This window comes from Rhodamnia argentea, chromosome 2 (genome assembly GCF_020921035.1).
Source record: "Rhodamnia argentea isolate NSW1041297 chromosome 2, ASM2092103v1, whole genome shotgun sequence".
Classification (NCBI taxonomy): domain Eukaryota; kingdom Viridiplantae; phylum Streptophyta; class Magnoliopsida; order Myrtales; family Myrtaceae; genus Rhodamnia; species Rhodamnia argentea.
This window is the reverse complement of record NC_063151.1, coordinates 22,245,263-22,271,442: the sequence shown is the minus strand read 5'-3', so window position 1 is coordinate 22,271,442 and position 26,180 is coordinate 22,245,263. Positions and strand designations below refer to the sequence as shown.

At 40.0% G+C, this 26,180-nt stretch overlaps 2 long non-coding RNA genes across 2 annotated transcripts in view; both read left to right on the top strand.

Moving 5' to 3' along the window:
• LOC125313969 overlaps positions 1–26,180 on the top strand; it is a 47,642-nt gene that overhangs the window by 4,829 nt on the left and 16,633 nt on the right. The gene's annotated exons all lie outside the window — the stretch shown is intronic.
• Positions 1,616–24,217, top strand: LOC125313970. Its single transcript, XR_007197711.1, has 3 exons — positions 1,616–1,699; positions 16,212–16,221; positions 24,207–24,217. It is a non-coding gene; the product is annotated as an uncharacterized LOC125313970 (long non-coding RNA).

The window sequence follows — 26,180 nt, the reverse complement described above, 5'->3', positions numbered from 1 at the left end:
AAATATTAAAGTACCATTACAATTTATCCACTTCAGCACCGACCGCATCATATTAGCTATTTTCGATCAAAATTGAATTAATAGACTGAATTGATAAAAAGAAAATTTTGACTGAATTGATACAATTATAATAAATTTAAGACTTTCTTAATAATTTTTCTGCAAGATGTCGATTTGAGCGAAAATACACGTTCTTCATTCAAATTATCTGATGGGAAATTGAGTAGTAGTATTGTGTTGCCGATTAAAGTGCATACCTTTTTTTTTTTTTTGGGGAGGGGAGGGTGGGGTGGGGAGGTGGTGGGACCCGCCACGTCAATGCGTCGAGCGACGTGAGCAGGTCACGTGGCCCCAAGCGCCACAACTCATTCCCCATCACTTCAGCCACCGCAAATTCCCCGTTTTGCCATTCCCCTCACGACGTAAGCAGGCTTCACATCGCCGATGTCGTTGGCCCGAGATCTGATCATCGCAAAGTGGAAAGCACTTTGGGATTCCGAAATTGATTTTTTCAGAAATTTCTGAGGGTGACGTGAAGTTTCAAACCAAATTACAGCTTCCCGTTCAGAGTACAGCCACAGAACACGGCCCTAGTTCTGATCATTGCAAAGTGGAGAGAACTTCAGGAGTCCGAAATTGATTTTTCATAAATTTCTGAGGGTGACGCGTGAAGCTCCAGGTAAATGCTAAGTCAACGTGGTCGGACTCCTCCGACAATATATCTCATCAGGATTTGCCATTGCCGCAAACTTTGACTGCTTTGTCTATAAAGGGTATCAATGATGCAGGGTGCTTTCAATGCATTGCCAAGACTTGCGAAGTCAAGCAAAACAGTCCAAAACTGGAGAATGAGAAATCAACAGGAGCATACTGGTTTGAGCTACTGATTGCATGCAGGAAACGTACGTGTTTCACGGACCGAGTTTATACTCGACAATTTTGTATTATTTTTTAGGTTAATATTGTAAAAAATTCCAAACTAGTATAACCGTGAGATAAAACATAACGTGTAGCTCCAAAAAGGTAAAATATAAACCTTTCCAGTTGCGTCACAAAAATTAAGATTTCTGACTATATCTAACATACTTACCATTAGATAAGTATGTGGCTCCAGCTTACGTATTGCTACCACAAATTATGATGCGTCTTCTTTGGGACTTTATTTTCCTCCATCACTAATTAAAGGAAATTTTGATTGCAAATATGGACAATTAACTACATGAAAACTTCGTTGGAATAAATATGGATGATATTCATACTTGTAATTCATAGAGTTGTTGGGAAATGAAAATGACATAACCTCGTTCCCCTTTTCGATTTTAGACTATGTGGCTTTCCCACCTTTCCTTCAAAAACTTTATTAAAGAAGCCTGGGACGGCTCTACTTCTTACAGTGCTACACTACAAACTTTCATATAAAAAATAAAAAAATAGAACAGATAAGTGTTTGGTGATACTTAGTTAACTCTTTTATCTTTTTGTTCCCACTGATACCCAATCGATAACGAACCCGAATGGCTTTTTTAGGTCCAATTCCATCAATTTTTGTTGAGGCAATTCTTACTTGTTCATCGTCAACCGATCTAGCTCCCGATATATATGACATTCTTGATTCCTTTTACTAGTCTTCGCGACTGGAATCAAAAATGGGTTGTCTCCCCTCTGATGATCTTTTCTATAGGTAGAACTACCGTGAGCGGTCTAAACTCTTATTTCTTCAAATTATGTTATCGTACCCAAGCCCTGAAAAAACATCAAGAGTCTTGTGGAGGAGAATTTAACACTTATCTCACTAAATCGGTGAGAAAGTGCTCCGCGATGGGTCGGAAGTCGGACTTTTACTTTAGGCTATCGACCTCTATATATATATTCTAAAAAATAAAACCGTCTTGAGATGGGGATTTGTGGGCTATATGGGGCTTCGAATGACGATGGTTCTTTGGACCGCGGATCGGCCAGTGCTACTTTTTCAAAGCACGGTCTTTGGAGTTCTTCCCCCTGGTGGGGAGGGTACTTCAGGGGCCAACTCCGGCTGGACATCCATCCTAGGGAGCAGCTCCGAGGGCTACTCCGAACCCAGCGTGAATCAGCCAACGCCAACTAGCTCTTCAAATCAAAACATAGCTGGTCCCTCGTTTGCTCCAATTGAACAACCGGCTCCACAGCCTACACCTTTCCCCCTCCTTCAAGGCCAGGTCCCTTTCGCCCTCCTTCAAGAAGAGGGCGAACGCGGAGATCTTCTCAGGTCTCTTCATAGGCTCGTATCGACCCAATTACAACATTCTGCAGAGAGAGACCTTCCAAAGTGGAGACATTCCTCCACCACGGAACCGTATGATACGTGCACATATGATATTCTACGAGACTATATAGATATCTCCAATCAAACAAATACGGAGCTTCAAGAATGGATATCTAAAGTACGTTCAAATCCCGAACTACTGAAAGACGAATATAAGGAATACACGCCCAAGCGCTTCCGGTAATTTATGCACACGGAAGGATATTATTTATGCACACGGAATAAATATGGATGATATTCATACTTGTAATTCAAATAATCACAAGATTGATTCGACGAAAACATAACTCAAGCCCAATGATCTTATGGACAATAAACACATAAGCAGAAGTCATTTGTGTTTCATTTATGACATGCTAAAAAATAATATATTTTAAATTATTTTAGTGTGCATTAGAAATTAGTCTTCAATTTAGGATGAAATTTTATAAATTAACTACATAGTTATTTGACTTAAATGCAAAAATAGAAAAAGAAGCAGTTTTTTTAAACAGAAATTTTATACATTTATCAAACACATTCTAATTCTCTAAAACTCATCCGAGAATAGAATAAAAAAAATCATTTTAACTAGAATCGGTTTTCTAAATCAGAATAGTTACCATGCGCAGCCTAAATTCGCAAAATAGAAAACGTAATCCCGAAACAAAATTTACACCTTCCAGTTCAGAGTAAAGCTACGGTATGGCCCGAGATCCGATCATTGCGAAGTAAAAAGGACTTTGGGAGTTCGAAATTGATTTTTTCATTCTGAGGGTGACCTGTGAAGTTTCAGGTAAACGCTAAGTCAACGAAGTTGGATTCCTCTGACAATTTCTCATGTACCACAATATGTCGCATCGGGATTTGCCATTGCCCGCCAACTATGACTGCTTTGTCAATAGAGAGGAGAGTATCAATAATGCAGGGTGCTTTCAACTCATTGCCAGGACTTGAGAAGTCAAGCAAAACAGTCCAAAACTGGAGAATGAGAAAGAAGGAAAATCAACAGGAGCAGACCGGTTTGAGCTGGTGATTGTATGCATGAAATGTGTTTCAACGTGGAACGGGTTTATACTCGAAACATTGTATTTTCTTCCGATGGAATCATATAGTTTGTAATATTAACCTATTGTACAAGGATCATCATCTTCTTCTTCTTCTTCTTTTGACAGATACGAGGATCCTCTTCGAACAGTCAACTCGTAGTCATTTGTAAAATATGTGATTTAATTAAACACTAGTTAACTGATAGCGATGTGAGAAAAAACATGGCTTAGAAAACAACGTGCGACACCATCATACTCTTTGATTGCAGTTCGGACATGGCTGAGAACAAAGCGAATGTAATTTAATCTTCATTTTTGTTAACAAGATGTGATGAATCCTTAACTTGACCGTGCACGATCTGTCTGAATGCCTAAAAGCTACAATTTAATTATTTCCCTCAATATAAGAATGCAAAGAGAATTGTCTGTCCTCATGCATATTTAAACCACCAATGTATGATTTTTTTTTTTTGTCGAAAACAAACATGCATTACTGATAATTAAGAGTTTGTATAATAAGAGCCCAAACGAGGGGCATCAACACATAATCGTAACTCAATTTGAAAGACCACATTATAATGAGAGCACACACAATTTGTGGTCTTAGACTATACATCGGGTACATAATATGATCTCGGGTCTTAGCCACAGGTATAAGGGATTAAAGCAGACAAAGCAAAACTCACAAACAAACTAAATTAAGGTAAGCTTTCTAATTTGAAGACATGCCACTCATGAATTAAGCTCGGTAAGATAGCCGCATCACCTAAGTGAATCCTACTAATTAAGAATAATTGACTAACTTATTCACATTACTTTTGTAAATCAATTTATGGTTAAATACTTATAGTTGTAGTATTACTTTTTGTTGATAATGTTCAAATGATATGTTTGTAAACAAATTAAAAACTTTTATTTTGATTGGCGCCAGGCCAATCACAAGCTTACTCTAAACTCTAGACCGAGATGACATTACAACTTCAAAAATATGAGTACTAAGAAAAGATGAGCTACATCGATTTAAACGATTGTAAAAATAAGATGAATAGAAAAGATCAGCTTGACCTCGACCATGACCATGTCCGAGGAAAATCTATCACACATGAGTGAAGGATTTTCCTTGTCGCTGTCGGAGCCAAATTTTTTTAAGCGAGAAAATGGTATTTTGATTGCATGAACCCAATCCTCAAGAGCCCAAATGATCTTACTCTATCACATGATTTTCACTTGAGACTACAATGATACACGGTGAACCCAAATCTCTTCCAAATACTACTTATCCATCTATTTTAATAGCGTGCCGTATTTAACATATGGAAATAGAGTTTCGGAGTAGATAAAATAAGACAATCAAATTTGTCAAGAGCAAATTATCAATTTACTCAACAAATTACGAAACGTACAAGGTTAAGATTCGGTCATGACCAATATGGAGACATGCACGAGAATCTTCTATTCTCATCAAAGTTCAGTGTGCAGGTGTTGTAGTATTGCTGGAAAATTACACAATCAATATCAGACATGTTGTACAGAATTAACTCTTTGATGGAAAACGTAATCAATAGCTCTCGATCAAGTTTTCCCTAATTTATCTGATGTATTAGTCCAATCATCATCGTTGTCCTATGTGTAAGGAAGGTGTAACGTGGACTACCGCTACAACGTTGTTTGTTCTTAGATAAACGGCATTGGAGCGGCTAAAGCCCCAAATCACCAAATCTTTAGCTCTAATGTTCGACTTAAATGAAAGGGTCAGCGGTATATAGTGTTGGGGTGTGGTTTATACTTCCCTTCGACAGGAAAGCATGTAGGTCCCTCACGTGGTCGAGGGCTTTTACTATTTAAATCCTTTTTTTTTATTGGTAGTTTGGGCTTGTGTTCATGAATAACTACCGCTATAAATACTTTTTTAGCTTGTAATTGAGTAATGTAACGAGAGGTGCGATGTGCTAATTATAGTGAAATTTTATGTTGAACAAAGCCCTACTTTAAGAGGTGAACTAGGATAAAATCTCGTGTTTCAATTTCTGTTTCTCACTTTGTGCTTAATTTCATTGTGATTGTGTCCCGAATGCTAACATATAGTAGCAAACAGAAGCAAGCCCCAACAGCCCCGCCAACAAAGTGACACGACCCATCTGAAACAAGACTATTAGACAAGTACGCCAAACTCCCCACAAAATAAAGGCACAGAACAAAACATAAGCGATTTCAACGGCAAAAATGAAAATTGCCGACACACAACCTATAATTTTTTCATTAATCTATAGGTCTATTACCACATTGTAGCAAAAGTCTCTTACGTGTAATGCTCCTTATGCTAAGCCATTTATAAATAATCAACGCTTTCGTCCTTTAGCTTTATTAGAAAGCACCTTTATTAAAGATAGACTTGAGAGGGAGAGGGGAGACCCCACTATCTATTGTCTATTCAAATTATTGCATCTTTAATGATGGAATTTTGGTGATAATAACGTTAATAAGGATGTCGTGGAACACAAAAGTAAAGACTAAGATCTCTAATGTTAAGAAAAGGAAAGACAAAAAAAAAATATAAAACATAAAATATAAAATTTGATAAAATATCAAAATATTATTTAAAATTATCATGTCACCGCTAGCCGGTCAAAGTTCTTGTGTGAAATACCCCTTGTGCTAAGCCATTTAAGAATAATCGATGGTTTCACTTTTTCAACTTTTTTTTTTTTCTCAATAAAGCATCTTTGAGGGAGATGGATGGGAAACTCCACTATCTAATGTTTTTTCAAAGGATTGCATCTTTAAGGATGTGATTCTCGTGATAATGCATGGTTGCTTTCTTGGAAATAATTAGTGGACAATTAGCTAAAGCAACCGGTCCTGTGGCGAAACTGATTGCAACAGAGGAGGAATTGACCACATTTTTTATAAGGATGTCGTCGAAAACAAAACTAAAGACTGGGCGCTTTACCTTCTCCTTTTTCTGCTTTTACCTTTCGTAGTATTCACTTTTGTGCTTTTTGGGCAGGCCTCCACCTTTTGATTCATTGCTTTGCCGGTAAGTTTTTCCTATTTGCCAAAGAGACTTCATTCGTGTCGTAGATTATATGTTGTTTGATGTTATTCTTCCAATGCCATAATCAATTGGAAACGTTTACATTTACTCACTTTAGATTTCAGATTAACGTAAAATTCTAAATTGACAATTAAAGAGACACTCAATTACACTTAAAATTCCGACCAAAAAACATTAAACTTAAAATGGCCATGTTTAATTTGATAATGTCCCTCCTAGTGACATATTAGACTCGGGCTAATGTACACCCTTATATCTAATTAACGTTGACCATTAATTCAAATTAAGATTTAACTTTTCATGTATTATTTTTCAAATTTTCGCGCATTTTTAGACAAAAAAACAAACCTCAGTTCATTAGGAATGTTTGAAATTGTTTTTCTGCCGACCACAATTGTATGATCAGAATGCCAACTTACTCGTGAATCTGTATTATTTATTATGACAATTTGAAAAGGTTACGACTAATTTCCAACAAAAAAATGTAATGACTAAACAAGAACATCCAAACTCAATAGTCTTACGTTCTCATTCTTTAAAAGCATTCTTCCATATTTAGGAATTAAGGATTTTTTTAGATAGGACCTCAGCATTTTGTGAACTTGATCGATATTAGACCCGACTCAAAATTTCATGCAAGAATTTTAAGCCCTAATATGCATGCAAAGCCTTGGCCCATTTCGATTCTGAAGGTTAGGTCGAAAAGCCCATTGAAGCCCGGCCTCTCTCTCACACAAACTAGCATGGGATCACACCATGCTTGGGCATGATTCCTCGCCACCTTGGATGAGGGACTCCACCGAATCCTGATATTCCATCAAATTATTCGTGATACCTCGAGACGTTTTCTATGCCAATTATAAGAAGCACCATTTCGTGTCCAAGGGATACTACATTGCCTGCCTAGTTTAAATTAGTGATTGCATATTTGTTCAATTGTACATCATTATAATATCTCCGAGTTACCCTCGTTGAATAGTATTAAACAAAAAGACGAGTTCCCCTTATATTTGAGAACTCTGATGTGCAAATGACCAATGGAGTAATGCTCAATTATTTCTTGCCATCCTTTCCACAACGAAACCATGTCATTGTTTCGCATTTCTAGTTTTGTAGTCCAGGTCGAACCGGTTGGAACCTAGAGAAGTACCAAGTTCGAGAAATCCTTTCTACGGCTTCTCAGGGAACTTCTTGGAATTAAGTCTCTTAACAAAAATGAAAGATTAAAAAAAATTAAGGCTACTAATGTTCAGATGCACGTGTAAGTTGTGCTAGAAAAATCCCACATTGGAGAATTGATATGGTATAGAGCAGTTCATATATCATAATTGACACATTGGCGGACTGCTTCCTCTTGATTATCTCCCTAGGTGAAGGTATCGTGCTTGTGCTGTATGCTTCCAACAAATGTTTACTATGCTAGTTCAAAGGACATGACTTTCCCTTATACTTATAAATCGATCACCAACCCCTTCCATAATCGATGTGGGATAACCCTAGCAATAAATCCATTAGTAACTCATCATAGTCAAACAGAAGTGCACGAAGAAATTGAAGTAAACTGGGGAGTTCTAAATTCTGCGACATGGATGTAAGATCAGTTTCCAACTTTCCATAAGCAGTGTGCTGCGCATTGAGAATCCAAACTATAGTTTACACAGCTCATGATTAGTCCAACAGTTGACATCAATTTTTCTTGATCGCGTAGTCAAATCAGGACAACACTAGTCTTGTATTTCATCTATTAATGTCTTGATTTATTTGTTTAACTGAAAAAGAAAACATGGAAATGTTACCAAATGTTGTTATATCACTGGTATAGAATTTATATAGTGCAACTGGACCACGTATAAGTACAGACTAATTAAAAATTTGAAGCGGTGCAATCAAGTCCTAAAATTTATTTAAAAGAATTGTCATTTACTTCCCATTATGTCGGCCATTTTCAATGGACAAAATACGTTGTTTAAAGTTTTGATCAACAAAACTACTTGGTTGATTTTTTTGATAATTTTTCGGATTCGATTGTACTTTGCTTAAAGGTTTTTAAAGTTTCTGGGGTACACGTCTTTATTTCATATAAGAGGATTCCATCTATAGAGTCAAAGATAGTGTTTTTCATTTACCGACGATAAAGTCTCATGGAGTCAAGATTTGCATAGAAATATGCACCGCCAATCTTGTAAGATGGATGTCACGTGATCAAAAGATATATGGTCCAATTTACTTTGTCGATTCTCCTTGGATGAGCTAAAGAGATTAAAAAGCATGTAGTATTAAATGGTGAAATTATATGGACCTGTGCAACGGATAGGGCTAACTATATGACAATCTCATGTGCTCGCAAACGAAATTAAGTGGTTTAGTGCATATGCATTATCGGATTTTTCTTTCTTAGCATTATATCCATAATCTAGATTCGCAAGTGTTGACGCCTAAATTTTGACTAATCTATTTTTTGCATAAAAATTATAAAAAAATCATCTCACATATTTATTTTTAGCGTACATTGCATTGGCATATAATTGGGCAAGCAGAACACTTAATTTAGCATGCGTCTAGACTAGGCACGGGATGGAAAAATACACCGAGAAGATTTGAAACTTCAGGGACTGTATTGCAAATACTTAAAATTTCAGGGACTGCATTGCAAATACTTGGAACTTCAGGGACCGTATTGCAAATACCAAAAGAAGATGAAGAAGGGAAGATGATGAAGGGAAGGTGATGAAGGGAAGATGAAGAAGGGAAGATGAAGAAGGGAAGATGATGAAGGGAAGGTGATGAAGGGAAGATGAAAATGGAAGGTGAAGAAATGAAGATGAAAAAGGGAAGATGAAAATGGAAGGTGAAGAAATGAAGATGAAGAATGAAGGGTGGAGAAATTTGGCTATAAAAGAGGGAGAGTTCTTGAGAATTGAGGGGGAGAATTTTTGTGATAGAGTATTTAGAGAGCTCTTGAGAGGAGTTTTAGAGAGAAAATTTGAAGGGGGGAGTAGAAGAGAATTGAGAGAGTTTTGAGAGAGTTTTTTAGAGGAATTTTTAGAGAGGCAAAATAGAGTTCTTGAGAAAAATCAGAAGAGAAAATTCGAGAGTGAAGAAAAGAGTTTTAGTCGAGTATCATCTTCGACGAGTCCCGACACATATTTCGCCTCTCGCCACCCAACAACGCCATTGCTTGCCATTTTCGACGACAGCCGCGTTCTTCCGGTTCCGAGATCTTGAAGGGAACTATAACGTGTATGTGAGTAAGATTTTGTGTAATAGAAGGTAATCCTTTCCATCTTGATCTACAAAAATGTAATCGTTTGGTTTGAACATTTGTTTGTTTATTTTAGACATGCCACGTGTTCCAAATTTTAGCATTATTACATGTTAATTTATTTTTATAAATACTCGTGATCGGCTGCGTTTTCTTTCTTTCTAAATCACCCATGGTGTATATCGTACAAAGTTCAATGTTTTACATCCCCATAAAAAGAAGAAAAAAACTAAAAAATTGCATCTTTGAATTTCAAGTAAAATTCATCAAAATTGCCAAATCAAATATTTTTCATGAAAATGGTACCGAAAGGGCGTTAGAGTAATCTAGCGTAACCAAATCCCCGAATTCAAAATCTCCGGTTCGCGGAAATAAGATAGCTTTCTCCCGCTATTTTATTTAGGTTTCTAATCAACCTACCGAAAATGATTAGTGGCGACTCCAAATTCAAAACACATTGCATGTTAATTATTTGACCCTTAAGTTGCGATTTGGTATGGACTTGGGAGAGTCTGAGTTAGGTTAGTTAATTAATTAACCCGATAATCCATTAGCCCGAAAATTAACTTATCTATTTTTTTAGGTCGCGACAGCTTGGCGACTCAGCTGGGGACCCAAAGAGGACTTAGGCCAGATAATTTCATGAAAAAGAAATCACTTGATTTGGTAAACTTTGGTTGAATTCTCATTCTTAGGTGTTAAATGTTTTTGCAGATTGGGAGTTATAAGGGGAGGAGTGATCGGCTAACCCTTTGTTTTGCGGGCTTGGTGAATTGGAATTGTGATTTAACTTTTGAATCATTGAAGTGGTGTTTTCCTTTAATTGTTGTGCATGATTTATCGTATTTGTACTTCACTGCACACAACACGTGACCGGACACAGGTCACACTAATAGTTTTAAGATGGTATTTAGATGGTTCTTTAACCTTGGCGGTAAGGTTTCGCTAAAGGTTATCCCATCCGGATCCCGGAAATTTTTCCAAAAAATGGCTCAAGGGTCGTTCTCATACACGTGAGGCTACGATGCATGAGAATTGCCCTTGTCGACCGAACCAAGCCGAAGTGATTGGACCCGACTAGTCATGACTATTGTACGCGAGGTTGCGACTAGTCATGATGACTGTGCGCGAGGCTGCGACATGTCGTTTCGTTCATCATTTCACTTTGCAAAAGCCTTTTGGATAGATAGAATAAGATTTAAACTCACGATTCATGCGCATGTCTTTGTGATTGACATTTTCTTCGTATGAGAGGTAATTTCTTGTCTCTTGTACCCTATTATCTCATTTTTATTTTGGGCCGGTCCATGGTTTAGGTTAATTGTTTAGAAGTTTCATTGTCTTATTTCCAATTTCGCACTTTGCTTCCGCAGCTTTTACAATTTCATCGCTTGTCCTCAATTCTGATTTGGCTTATTCCTGTTGTGCGATTTTTACTAAATTCTACGATCGAGCTTTGAGTAGGTACCAAACATGAAAGTTGTAGACCTATGTTTCAACTAATATCTTGCAAAATTTCAGAATTAAATTCATAATTTAAGATGGCCCTTCGTTTTTTCAACAACATGCGGTTATAACAGTTTTCTGAACATGATTTTTTTGGAAAGACACATTAAACTGATTTGATTCGTGCATTTCTAGTCCGATTGGCCAACATAAAAGTTGTTCATCATCTTCTCAACTACAAGCTCGTAAAATTTGGACATGTTTTGATCAACGTGCAAATTGATACGGATTTTTTCGTAAAAGCGGACAAACTAAAAATTACATGTTTCAATCCTTTGGTTATAATCACTTTGTTCATTTGAGTTTAAAGGGATGCCATGGACCGGCTCGATATTCTTGCTCTCTGTACTCATTTTGCGTTTGTTACTACGTACAGGTAATTTATCACGGATCCTCCACATATTACTCGATCGATCGCGAAAAGGATAGCCGACATTAACGCCGTCGTTAGTGCTGCCCTAGACGAGAAACTTGGCTCATTGACCGAGCGCTTTGAAGGGATGATGTCTCGAAAGATGGAAGAAATGATGACCGCCTTCACCGTCAAACTTCAATCAGCCGCTGCCGGCCCACCGATTCCTACTCTAATTCCTCCTATGGACAACTCCGGTAAAGCCCTCGAAAACCGCTCCCTATCGACAATGCCGCTAGAAGATGTGATCTTCACGGGTGTGAGCTCGGGCACGCCGCCCGTAGTCCCAATCCCCCAAGCCAGCCCCGTGGCCCCCGGGTTGAATGGTGATACGGCCAAGCGGTTGGCCCAAATGGAACAGAGGATCCGAGAGGTCGAGGGGACTCACAACATACCCCAGATTGACCTATCTGTCTTTTCAAAGGTCACAATGCCGGAGAAGTTCAAGATGCCCGACTTTGAGAAGTATGATGGAACTTCCAACCCGGTTCAAGACGTCCCGATGTACCAGGCAAGAATGAACAAGTATGCGATCAACGGCCCCCTAATGGTCCAAACTTTCCAGGCTAGTTTAAAAGAAGCTGCCATGAGATGGTATACGGACTACGAGATCTACCGGATGGATGATTGGGAGAAGGCAGCTAATGCTTTCATCAAACATTTTAGCTTTAACTTGGACGTGCTGACCACCGGAGAAGATCTTGAACAGCTTGAGATGAAGAGAGGAGAAACAATCAAGCAGTATGCTACCAGGTGGAGGAATGTGGCATCTCGGCTGAAACTAGTCCCTCCCGAAAGGGAACTCATGAAATTGTTTGTTTCCACCCTCCCGCCGCTTATGAGGACTCGAATTTTGGGATCCGTTGCCACGTCATTCAGCCATCTCATCGCAATGGCTGAAGAAATCGAGAACGGTATGAAGAAAGGTTGGTACGGTGATGTCACTACGACGACTAAGAGGTTTGCGGTAAGGAAAGACAAGGAGCCGGCCCCACAGGTCAAAATGACCTACAGCCAAAAACCCACGACTCGGATGCCGGTCGTACAGATTCTTAATCAACAGCAGGCTAATTTCGGTGGGCAACGACAAAGAGGGAATCAACGGTCCCTCGGCGGTTTTACTCCTCTACCAGGAACCCCGTCGCAAGTACTCGCGGTTCTACGTAAGAGAGGTTTACTGACTTCCGAGCCTCTACGACCCAGTAACACAAGCTCGCCGAGAAATGATCCATCGAAGAAATGTGAGTACCACTGCGGGGAGCTCGGACATGACACCGACGGCTGTTTCATACTAAAGCATCGGATTCAAGATCTTTTCGATTCTAAGGCATTCTCGCCGAATGTTGCCGATCATTCCAGGCGGGGATATTATGAGGTCGGTGAACCGATATCACTCGATCGCTTGAAGGAAAAGTTCTCCGCTCTCTCGAAGGACGGATTCATAGTCCGAGCAAGTCAAATCGGGACAGTGGCCACTATATCCCGGATTATCATTGATCGGGATCGGGAGCTCGTAGCTTTGACTCAACCCGAGACCTTTCAAGAATCTCAAGTGGAAGATGCCAATGTGACTAACTTGATCAAGAACGATCCAGAGTTAGCGAACATGCCCGCCTTGGAAGATGCAAAGGACGATGAACCCGAAATAGTCATTGCCTCGCCCCAGCCTTTTCCGTACGTTAAGTGACAAGATAGTTCCTTGGTCCTACGATCTTGCCCTAATAACAAGATCGGGACGCGCTTATAGCGATGACCAACCGACTAAGCAAGTCACCGAGAAAGATGCTAAGGAAATCTTGGCCGTAATCAAGGCGAGTGAGTATAGCATTGTCAACCGGTTGCGGAAGTCACCGGCTCAGGTATCCCTACTTGAACTTCTGCAATCATCCAAGAAGCATCGGGAGTCCTTAATGAAGATACTCGGTGAAATTCACGTACCCGAGAATATTGAATAGGACAAACTAGAGAACTTTGTAGGGACGGTCCTTCTAAAGGATCAGGTCACATTTGCTGATGATGAGATTCCGCTCGAAGGACGGGGCCGTAACAAAGCTTTGCACATAACAATCAAACACAAGCAAACCCACGTAGCTCGGGTACTCATTGACAACGGGTCGGCACCGAATATTTGCCCATTAGCCACATTGAATCATCTTGGAATCGACCTGGCTAGGTTGCAAACGGCCAAGACTTCCGTCCACTCATTTGATGGTATAAAGAAGGATGTGCTGGGGCAAATCAACTTGGAGATGCAGATCGGCCCTTCTTTGTTTGATATTCTCTTCCAAATACTGGATATTCCTTCGGCCTTTAACCTTCTCCTAGGCCGACCTTGGATTCATACCACCGGAGCTGTCCCATTAAGCCTTCATCGGTGAAATTAAGTTCGTGGTCGAACAAAAGTTGGTGATTGTCCATGGAAAGGAAGATCACCAGATTTTCAATGAAACGGTCATCCCTTACATCGAGCCGGCTCATGATGAAGAGGATTGCTACCACGCTTTTGAGATAGTACACACCATTCATGCATCACCGAAAAGTCCTTTGCCGCTTCCCGAAATGTCAACCACTTCTCTTTTGGTGGCTAAGATAATGGTGGGCAACGGTGAAAGCTCAAGCTCAAGGAGTCAGACCGCTCATGGTGAAAACAAAGTGGGAAATCATGTCGCGGTGTTAGCAAGTAATAATGCCCAATTCGAGTATCAATTGCTCGAAAAATCAGAAGATTACTTTGATGATGAGCTCACCACCTTGATTAGCCGGTTCGGAGTTGAAGGACCTCCAGAGTTGTGATCCGAAGCAATTGATTATGGATCCTCGAACAACGATCGTTGGTGTATGATCCAAGATAAAATCAGGTGATCGTTGGAATGGCTAGCAAAAGAGTTCCTTATTAAGTTAGGCCTATAGCAAATCAATTTATGGACGACGCCCCTGAACGCCCGTAAAGAGAGATTCCGAATAGCCTTACTTGGGAGAATACGAGTAAAAGGTCAAGCGGGCTCAAAGATGGGTAACTCCGTATCGTCCCAATTGGCTCTCGATCATTTCAAACTCTAAATTATGCTTATTTTATTCTCGACAGGGGATTGCCAACTGTTTTGAGAACAATATAGCAAAAAGCGAACCAACCGTGGACGCCAACATCACCACAGCCTGGTGGTTGAGGGAATGACAGTGGTCCGAGGCGTCCCAGGTTCGATCCCGGGATTTGACATCAATGTACAAAGATTAATAAAAACCTTTTTGCTTCGCAGTTCAATGCCGATTGAAGCTCAGCCCAAATGGTTACAAAACCGGAGAGAAAACATCCCGGACATACAATCCGATCTAGATGAGTTGATCTTTTCAATTCAAAGTTCACAAGAAATTCGTACAAGGGTAAAGCGGTATCGTTTCAACTCGTTTAGAACATGAGAACGTACATTGACGCATTCCCTTTTGATTTTTACGGGGGTCACCGCCTTTCCGGATAGGGAAGTAGCCATTCTCCCCGAAAAATTAATGAAATAAGAAATTCCTGAAGCCTTTGACAATCTCATGTCTCGAACCGGATAATGAAGTTTTGCAACTCATTTGCATGAGCAGGGGCAACTCCCAATCCACGCCCCTAAGAAGTTTCTTATGTGCTTGCGAATTCTGTCCACCAAGATAAAAAGTTGCTGCATTTTATATGCTCAAAAACACTCATACATTACATAGTTTGCGCATAACTGTTCCTCATGTTTAATTTACCAACTCTGAATAAGGAACACGAACTACATAAGATACATCGAATGTATGGAATGGGGCAGGACAGGATGATGAAAGGCAATCCTTTCCCAAACACGTCCAATTTTTTCAGGCGAGATGAATGGTGGCAAAATTCCGCATTCCCCGAGGTAAAGAGTTTTCTCGTGAAAGGTACGATAACTGAAGTGACGGAGGCGTTCATTTCTCTATCCTAAATACTATAGGTTATCCATTGATTACCCCTTTTGAGTGGTGGTTTCATTTCTTTACCCCTGTCAAGAACCACCCCACATCGGGGTCCAGATGAGTTAATTCTAGCAACAAGACGGGGTAAATGGTTAGAAATTTTCTTGCTCGGACTAACATTAATCTTCGGGTGTTTCTTTGCATTTATACTCGAATTTTAATTCAAGTGCCTTAGGATGATGAAGAGCATTTATTTCTCTATCCTATATACTTCATTCTTTGCATAGCCCACTTGTGCTTGCAAATTCATTTCTTAAACCCCTGTTGGTGATCATTTGCTCATTCCAAAGACGAAGATAGTATTTTCCCAAGGATTAAAATTGGAGATGGTCGGGTCAACAGAGAATTCCCGAATGGATTCATTTCTTGTATGCTAGATTTTTTATGTTTACTTAATTTTTCTTTGTAAATGTTTATGTTTGTTATAATTCCTGGTTCAAAATCATGGGATTGTAAAAAAAAAAAAAAGAGAGGCAAACTCAACTTAAAGGAGAAGGGCCCGCTCTCGAAAAAACAAAAAAAAAAGCAAAATAAAGAGATGTCGAAGAGCTCTCAAAGAAAAAGGAAAAGAAATCTCTTCTCGACAAAAAGAAGAAAAAAAAAAAGAAAAATGAGAGTCGGAAGTAAGAAAAGCAAAGGCCGATCTCATATGAAAATTTCAAGCATAGGAAAAGCAAAGTGCCTACCAAAAGTAAGGCCAATGCACATTCATTTTTAAAGTACTTCTGAATTTTAAATGTACATTTTTGCATGTTAAGTTGTAAATTCCATGTACATGTTTGCATTATGTCTCTTGCAAATCCTCGACAGACACTTGTTGTGAAGAAGACTCCCCAAGAAATCGGTTTGCAAAGTGCAATTTTCAGTAGAAAACTATCATCCCTCATTCAATGATGGTATTCTTTACGAAGACATTTTCAGAAGACCAAGATCGGTGACTAGTCGGCGATGATCACCAACGTCAAGCCCCTTCTCATTTAATTTCTAAGCCAAAACGAGCCTTTTCGTTCCTCGGTCCCCAATCCTAGCCTACGTTATAACCCTCTAAAGTCTCTTCCGATTAGGACACTTGAGTTAACGTAGAGTTAAATGATTTTAAGCATCACTCAAAGAAGTTCGAGCAAGATTATTTCTCTCTCATTTTTGCAGGATTCTTGACTTGTAAATCCGGAGCAGATGATGAAGAAATTCATTTCAGCAACCTTGACTCAATTAGAGTCCCCTTTGTAAACCTTTGACCTAGCCCTCATTACGGTCCTAATCAAGACCTCCGGATCGGCTCGGTCGTATCAATTGCGAGATTACTTGGATCCTTATCGAATGCGATGATGGAAAGATTGAGTGATTTCTTTTGAATCCCGCAGACAGGATAAATAGCTTTTCTTGAGAGTGAGTAAAAGCCCTTTCGGGATGAAGTCCCCCCATTCAGCTCACATTCGAGGTATTCGTAATGTGAGAACCTCCCCGAACAGAATTGGTGATGCAAACTTGATAGAATGGTTATGCATGAACCATAGTATGAGTGATTGCATTATACTCATTGTTGAATATGTTTGCACGTGTTACCTCCGATATTCTATGATAGGTAATACATTCCCGATGTTCGAGTTCCCTCCTAAGGTCTCGAAATTCATCCAAGGATTATTGAATGAGCAAGTTTTGCTGGCAAATGCCTACCAGGTACGATACGAGCAATCTGCTTCGTTCCTTGATTAATCATTTGGAGAACCCAGGTAAGTTTTCTGAACCCCTTTTCAAATTAACAACTCTTCTCATGATAGTTGTTATGATTCAATTCAGGCAATATGCCCCTTTTGTACTTATCGATTCCATTCGATGGTGCTCCTATCAAATATTGTTCAATTCGGGCAATATGCCTCTTCCGTCAAGTCGTGTAGACATATGCACCGACGATCTTGACATCTTATCAAATCATAACGACGTAGCTCTTATGGTTTCAATCTCGGGACGTGAAGACATATGCACTGGCGATCTTGACATCTTATCAAATCATAACGACGTAGCTCTTATGGTTTCAATCTCGGGACGTGAAGACATATGCACTGGCGATTTCGACATTTAATCAACTCACAACGACGTAGCTCTTGTGAACTTGATCCCACTTCTTTCGACTCACAACGACGTAGCTCTTGTGATCTCAAACGACACACATATCTTGCGCTGTCTTGCATTAGGGAGAAGTCTCTGATAACAGATAGGCCAAATACCTTAAAATCCTTGCATCCGCAAAAAGAAGCTTGGAAATTAAGAGAACCATTAGCTTACGAGAAATTTGGTAAAACAAGTATTCTTGTATGCGATCCATGTGCAGGTTTCTCTAACATGAAAAAGGGAAATTATGACACGTGTTATTTACGGTCTTGCATATCATGCATCACTTCATTACATAAAAAATGGGATTAAAACTCCCGCCAAAAAGTTCATCCATAATTTGCACTGTCAAAATTTAGGATTCAATTTTGTCTTTGAGCGGAACCTCTACGAGCCTCCACTCAAAGAGGGGCAGCTGTTGACGCCTAAATTTTGACTAATCTATTTTTTGCATAAAAATTATAAAAAAATCATCTCACATATTTATTTTTAGCGTACATTGCATTGGCATATAATTGGGCAAGCGTAACACTTAATTTAGCATGCGTCTAGACTAGGCACGGGATGGAAAAATACACCGAGAAGATTTGAAACTTCAGGGACTGTATTGCAAATACTTAAAATTTCAGGGACCGCATTGCAAATACTTGGAACTTCAGGGACTGTATTGCAAATACCAAAAGAAGATGAAGAAGGGAAGGTGATGAAGGGAAGGTGATGAAGGGAAGATGAAGAAGGGAAGATGAAGAAGGGAAGATGAAGAAGGGAAGATGATGAAGGGAAGGTGATGAAGGGAAGATGAAAATGGAAGGTGAAGAAATGAAGATGAAGAAGGGAAGATGAAAATGGAAGGTGAAGAAATGAAGATGAAGAATGAAGGGTGGAGAAATTTGGCTATAAAAGAGGGAGAGTTCTTGAGAATTGAGGGGGAGAATTTTTGTGATAGAGTATTTAGAGAGCTCTTGAGAGGAGTTTTAGAGAGAAAATTTGAAGGGGGGAGTAGAAGAGAATTGAGAGAGTTTTGAGAGAGTTTTTTAGAGGAATTTTTAGAGAGGAAAAATAGAGTTCTTGAGAAAAATCAGAAGAGAAAATTCGAGAGTGAAGAAAAGAGTTTTAGTCGAGTATCATCTTCGACGAGTCCCGACACATATTTCGCCTCTCGCCACCCAACAACGCCATTGCTTGCCATTTTCGACGACAGCCGCGTTCTTCCGGGTCCGAGATCTTGAAGGGAACTATAACGTGTATGTGAGTAAGATTTTGTGTAATAGAAGGTAATCCTTTCCATCTTGATCTACAAAAATGTAATCGTTTGGTTTGAACATTTGTTTGTTTATTTTAGACATGCCACGTGTTCCAAATTTTAGCATTATTACATGTTAATTTATTTTTATAAATACTCGTGACTGGCTGCGTTTTCTTTCTTTCTAAATCACCCATGGTGTATATCGTACAAAGTTCAATGTTTTACATCCCCATAAAAAAGAAGAAAAAAACTAAAAAATTGCATCTTTGAATTTCAAGTAAAATTCATCAAAATTGCCAAATCAAATATTTTTCATGAAAATGGTACCGAAAGGGCGTTAGAGTAATCTAGCGTAACCAAATCCCCGAATTCAAAATCTCTGGTTCGCGGAAATAAGATAGCTTTCTCCCGCTATTTTATTTAGGTTTCTAATCAACCTACCGAAAATGATTAGTGGCGACTCCAAATTCAAAACACATTGCATGTTAATTATTTGACCCTTAAGTTGCGATTTGGTATGGACTTGGGAGAGTCCGAGTTAGGTTAGTTAATGTTGACGCCTAAATTTTGACTAATCTATTTTTTTTTTTTTTTGCATAAAAATGAGAACTAATTTTAGTTCTAAACAAAAATCATCTCACATATTTATTTGCATACATTGCATTGGCATATAATTGGACAGGCAGAACATTTGAGCTTAATTTAACGGGCATCTGGACTTGACATGGGGTGAAAAATACACCGAGAATATTTGAAACTTCAGGGACCGTATTGCAAATACTTGAAACTTCAGGGACTGTATTGCAAATACCAAAAGAAGATGGAGAAAGGAAAATGATGAAGAGAAGATGAAGAAGGGAAGATGATGAAGGGAAGGTGATGAAGGGAAGATAGAGAAGGGAAGATGATGAAGAGGAGATATAGAAGAGAGGATAGAGAAAGGAAGATGGTGAAAAGAAGATGAAGAAGAGAAGATGGAGAAGGGAAGATGATGAAAAGATGATGGAGAAATTTGGCTATAAAAGAAGGAGAGTTCTTGAGAATTAAGAAAGAGAATTTTGGTGATAGAGAATTTAGAGAGCTCTTGAGATGGGTTTTAGAGAGAAAATTTGAAGAGAGTTTGAGAGTATGAGAGTTTTGAAGCCCGGTGCTACCATCACCAATTTTTGCACCAACCAACACAAGCCACAAGTTCATCCCATTTGTTCAAGATCGCCGCAGAAAAAGAAAGCTAAGTGATTTCCTAATTTCCTCTAAGTTCGGATACAAATTAGTCCAAATTTTCTACATTGATTTCTCTACATTTTATGTTAAAAAACAGCTGCATACCAACGATGAGACATCAATGGTACAAGAATAGAATGAAAGCAAAAATGGAGAGAAGATCAACGCCTAGATTGCATCCGTCCCGATGATTAATTTGCCAAAGCAATTTCATCCACTAAAGCTAAGTCCTCTTGCTTTCTCTAGCTTGGTTCAAATTAATCGCACTTATTTTATTCTTTTCTTAATTTACAGAGCCTCATGGAATTATAGCAAGATGAGAAAGAAGCATGAAGGAGAGATAGGACCAAGAGACTTCTCGCTCTAACAAGCCACCGAACCGGTCCAATGGTCAAGAGCCCGGAGCATAAGTTTGGTGCGAGAGTTCAAATTGGGGAGTAGTCTTAAACCTATTTAATCCCAATTTCATGTAATTTCTTTATTTTGAAAATACACAAAAACTAAAAAAGTCATAAGAAGAAAAACCCCAAAAAGATTGCATCTTTGATCTTCAAGTAGAATTCATCAAATTTGTCAAATTGATTATTTTCATGAAAATGGTACCGAAAGGGCATTAATTAAAAGAATTAATGTAACCAAGTCCCCGGACTCTTAATCTCTGGTTCACATGAATAAAATAGTTCTCCCGCTATTTTATTTAGGTTTCTAGTCAACCTACCAAAAATGATTAGTGGCGGCTCCAAAAAAATCTTTTGCAAGATAATCACAAGAACCATAAGTTGCGATTTGGTAGAGCTTGGGAGAGCTCGAACTAGGTTAATTAATCTAATTAATTAATCCGGTAGTCCATTAACCTAAAATTGGAAACCCGTTTTTTTTTAGGTCGCGACAGCTTGGCGACTCCACCGGGGACTTAAAGAGGACTTAGGCCGGATAATTTCATGAAAAAGAAATCATTTGATTTGGTAAACTTTGGTTGAATTCTCATTCTTAGGTGTTAAATGTTTTTGCAGATTGGGAGTTATAAGGGGAGGAGTGATCGGCTAACCCTTTGTTTTGCGAGCTTGGTGAATTGGAATTGTGATTTAACTTTTGAATCATTGAAGCGGTGTTTACCTTTAATTGTTGTGCATGATTTATCGTATTTGCACTACACCGCACATAACCCGTGACCGGACCCGGGTCACACTAATAGTTTTAAGATGGTATTTAGATGGTTCTTTAACCTTGGTGGTAAGGTTTCGCTAAAGGTTATCCCATCCGGATCCCGAAAATTTTTCCAAAAAAATGGCTCAAGGGTCGTTCTCATACACGTGAGGCTACGATGCATGAGAATTGCCCTTGTCGACCGAACCAAGCCGAAGTGATTGGACCCGGCTAGTCATGACTATTGTACACGAGGTTGCGACTAGTCATGATGACTGTGTGCGAGGCTGCGACATGTCGTTTCGTTCATCATTTCACTTTGCAAAAGCCTTTTGGATAGATAGAATAAGATTTAAACTCACGATTCATGCGCATGTCTTTGTGATTGGCATTTTCTTCGTATGAGAGGTAATTTCTTGTCTCTTGTACCCTGTTATCTCATTTTTATTTTGGGCCGGTCCATGGTTTAGGTTGATTGTTTAGAAGTTTCATTTTCTTATTTCCAATTTCGCACTTTGCTTCCGTAGCTTTTACAATTTCATCGCTTGTCCTCAATTCCGATTTGGCTTATTCCTGTTGTGCGATTTTTACTAAATTCTACGATCGAGCTTTGAGTAAGTGCCAAACACGAAAGTTGTAGACCTATGTTTCAACTAATATCTTGCAAAATTTCAGAATTAAATTCATAATTTAAGATGGCCCTTCGTTTTTTCAACAACATGCGGTTATAACAGTTTTCTGAACGTGATTTGTTTGGAAAGACACATTAAACTGATTTGATCCGATTGGCCAACATAAAAGTTGTTCATCACCTTTTCAACTATAAGCTCGTAAAATTTGGACATGTTTTGATCAACGTGCGAATTAATATGAATTTTTTCGTAAAAGCGGACAAACTAAAAATTACATGTTTCAATCCTTTGGTCATAATCACTTTGTTCGTTTGAGTCTAGAGGGATGTCATGGGCCGGCTCGCTATTCTTGCTCCCTATACTCATTTTGGGTTTGTTACTGCGTATAGGTAATTTATCACGGATCCTCCACATATTACTCGATCGATCGCGAGGAAGATGGCCGACATCAACGCCACCGTCGGTCTTGCCCTAGACGAGAAACTTGGTTCCTTGACGGAGCGCTTTGAAGGGATGATGTCCCGAAAGATGGAAGAAATGATGGCTGCCTTTGCCGCCAAACTTCAATCATCCACCGCCAGCCCGCCGCTAACCATTCCTGCTCTAATTCCTCCTATGGACAACTCCGGTAAAGCCCCGGAAACTGCTCCCTATCAGATAATGCCGCTAGAAGATGTGATCTTCACGGGCGTGAGCTCGAGCACGCCGCCCGTAGTCCCAATCCCCCAAGCCAGCCCCGTGGCCTCCGGGTTGAATGGTGATACGGCCAAGCGGTTGGCCCAAATGGAACAGAGGATCCGAGAGGTTGAGGGGACTCACAACATACCCCAGATTGACCTGTTTGTCTTTTCAAAGGTCACGGTGCCAGAGAAGTTCAAGATGCCCGACTTTGAGAAGTATGATGGAACTTCCAACCCGGTTCAGCACGTTCGGATGTACCAGGCAAGAATGAACAAGCATATGACCAACGGCTTTCTAATGGTCCAAACTTTCCAGGCTAGTTTAAAAGAAGCTGCCATGAGGTGGTATACGGACTACGAGATTTAACGGATGGATGATTGGGAGAAGGCAGCTAATGCTTTCATCAAACATTTTAGCTTTAACTTGGACGTGCTCACCACTAGAGAAGATCTTGAACAGCTTGAGATGAAGAAAGGAGAAACAATCAAACAGTATGCCACCAGGTGGAGGAATGTGGCATCTCAACAGAAACCAGTCCCTCCCAAAAGGGAACTCATGAAATTGTTTGTTTCCACCCCGCCACCAGTTATGAGAACTCGAATTTTGGGATCCGCCGCTACGTCATTCAGCCATCTCATCGCAATGGCCGAAGAAATCGAGAACGGCATGAAGAAAGGTTGGTACGGTAATATCGCCACGACGACTAAGAGGTTTGCGGTAAGGAAAGTGGAAGACGAGAGATGCTAAATTGCTGTCCTACCATGAGTATCTGGATGAACTGGTGGAGGAATTTGAGGATATCTCATTTGAGTATCCGTCCAGGACTCATAATCGATTCGCTGATGCATTGGCTACCTTGTCTTCAATGTTACAAGTCGCCAATGGACTTGAGGTTGACCCACCGAAGATCGAGGTATTAAAAAAAAGACGGCATATTGTATGGTCGTAATCGATGAACCCGATGGTAAGCCGTGGTACCATGACATCAAGACTTAAATTCAGAAGCGGGAGTTCCTCAAAAAGTACCGTATCCGACCAAAAGTACATAAGGAAGATGGCCTCGAAGTTCTTCTTGAACAGAGAGAATTTGTACAAGCGGTCATTCGATTCTGTCCCGCTAAGATGCATTGATTCAACCGAAGCGGTTCGTCTGATGATGGAAGTGCATGAAGGGATCCGTGGTCCACACATGAATGGCCACTTGTTAGCTAAGAAGATTATGGGATTGGGTTATTATTGGCTCACGCTCGAAAGAGATTGTATTCAAGCATGTCCGAAGTCGCCACAAATGTCAGATTCATGGTGACAAGATTAATGTCCCTCCAAATGAGTTGCATCGATTATCCGAACCATGGCCGTTTTCTATGTGAGGCATTGATGTTATCGGCCCTATCAACCCTAAAGCATCCAATGGCCATCGATTCATCTTGGTGGCGATTGACTATTTCTCCAAATGGATCGAAGCCGCATCCTATTTAGCGGTCACGGCACGAAATATCGTGAAATTTATCCGCCGGGATATCATTGCTCGATACGGTTCACCCGAAGCCATAATCACCGACAATGGCTCGAACTTAAACAACAAGCTAATGGACGAATTGTTCAAGGAATTCAAGATCAAGCATCTGAACTCTTCCCCATATCATCCTCGGATGAATGGAGCAGCAGAAGCCGCCAATAAGAACATTAAGAAAATCTTAGCAAAGACGGCTGAAAATTATCGCGATTGTCATGAGAGGTTGCCATTTGCACTTATGGCGTATCGAACCTCGATCCGGACATCTACGGGGGCAACCCCGTATTCTCTAGTATATGGAATGGAGACTATTCTACCAATTGAAGTGGAAATTCCTTCCTTACGTATACTGTCTCAAGCTAAGTTGATCGAAGCCGAATGGATCCAGCAGAGGACGGCCCAATTGAATCTGATCGATGAAAAGAGACTTAAGGCCGTATGTCATGGCCGGTGTTATCAGCAGAGGGTTGCTAATTCATTCAACAAAAAAGTTCGGCCTCAATATTTTCGGATCAATGACCTGGTCTTGAGAAAATTATTGCCAATAGTCCCATTCCCAGAAGGGAAATTCGCTCCAAACTATGGTGGTCCATATATAGTAAAGAAGGTGCTCCCTGGTGGTGCTTTGATTATGGCCGAGATGGATAGTCATGTCCTTACCAACCCAATCGGTTCTGACTCAGTAAAGAAATATTATACTTGATTCACTCCGATGTTTTCATAATCGAATTATAATATTATTACGGATTCACGAGTTGTTCACATTTGGGCATTCGTTTGTTTCCTCGCTACTAATCTTTGCTGAGAGATTGTTTCAAATGGGGGAGTCTCTCTGGCCCAATTGAATTGACCATCAGCAGCGTGAGATTTACATATTCACGGAGTAAAGGGGTTATCTTGCAAAAAAAGATATGACGACCAAGATGAAATGAGTAAAATGAAGAGCCCCTTCAATCTGTCAAGATATGGAAGATCGAATAATGCGAAAGCGAAATGCAAATGAGTAAAAACTTGCATTTATTTCATCCATCGGAGAGCCTTACAAACAGATCATCGGGGTGGGAACGTAAAGCCAAACCGAGCCCTAATGAGCATCACAAAAGAGTTTAACCGACTCTCCATACAATTGATGCTCCGCCTACACCGATCGCTTCGAGAATCGAGATCCGCCAGCTTAAAGAGGAGGAGCTCACATTTCTCTTTAAGCTTGGCCACCCCGTCCTCGTGATACTCGGCAGCGGATTCCAAGTCACGGATCAGCATTCTCCCGCGGGCTATATCCAGGGTCGAGTCGTCCAGCCTTTCTTCCAGCCATGTGCATTGGACTTTCAAAACGATATTGAACGGATCGCGCTCGAAGATAGTCCGAAACATGGCCAAACGTTCCACCAAGTTCCCCCCTCTCACGAATCAACAACGAGACTTGTTCATTACCATAGTCAAGGGCCTTCTTATGATTGTCGGCTACAAGACCGGCCAACACCAAGCAGTCCGACCGATCCCGATAGCGAGCTCTCACAAGATGAGCCAAGGTAACATCTTGATGAGCAAGATGGTAAGCCTCCAGGAAGTTAGTGAAGAGAGTAGGAAAGATCCTGTATTCCTCTTCTAACTTGGTGGTGCTTTCAATAGAAGCAGTGTCCATATCCGTAAACATAAGACGGATTTCAGCTTCGGTCTCCGGGTGGTTGGCTATATAAGAGTAGCCCTGGCCTAGGAGATTGTAAAGTTTCTCCCATTTGGCCAAAACTTCGGCCGAGAAGACGTGTGCAAGGACGGAGGCCATTGTTGTTGAAGCAATCGAAAAAGAATGGATGCGAAAGAGTGCTTAGAAGGTTGGAGATGAAGATATGAAAGCGATGATCGTCTCGGCGTTAAATCCTAATTTAAAGGGCAGGAAAAGTCATAGCAATAATTATTGTGGGGGCCGAGTTAATTATCCGGGTAAAACTACAGACGTTTCGTCCGTGAATCACGGATCTACCATCTCGAGGCTCACGAATTCGAAAAAGTTGCGAAATGACTTAAAGGTTCCGCCATATTAAAAGAGGGACAAGCATATTGTAGAAAAGATTTGAGG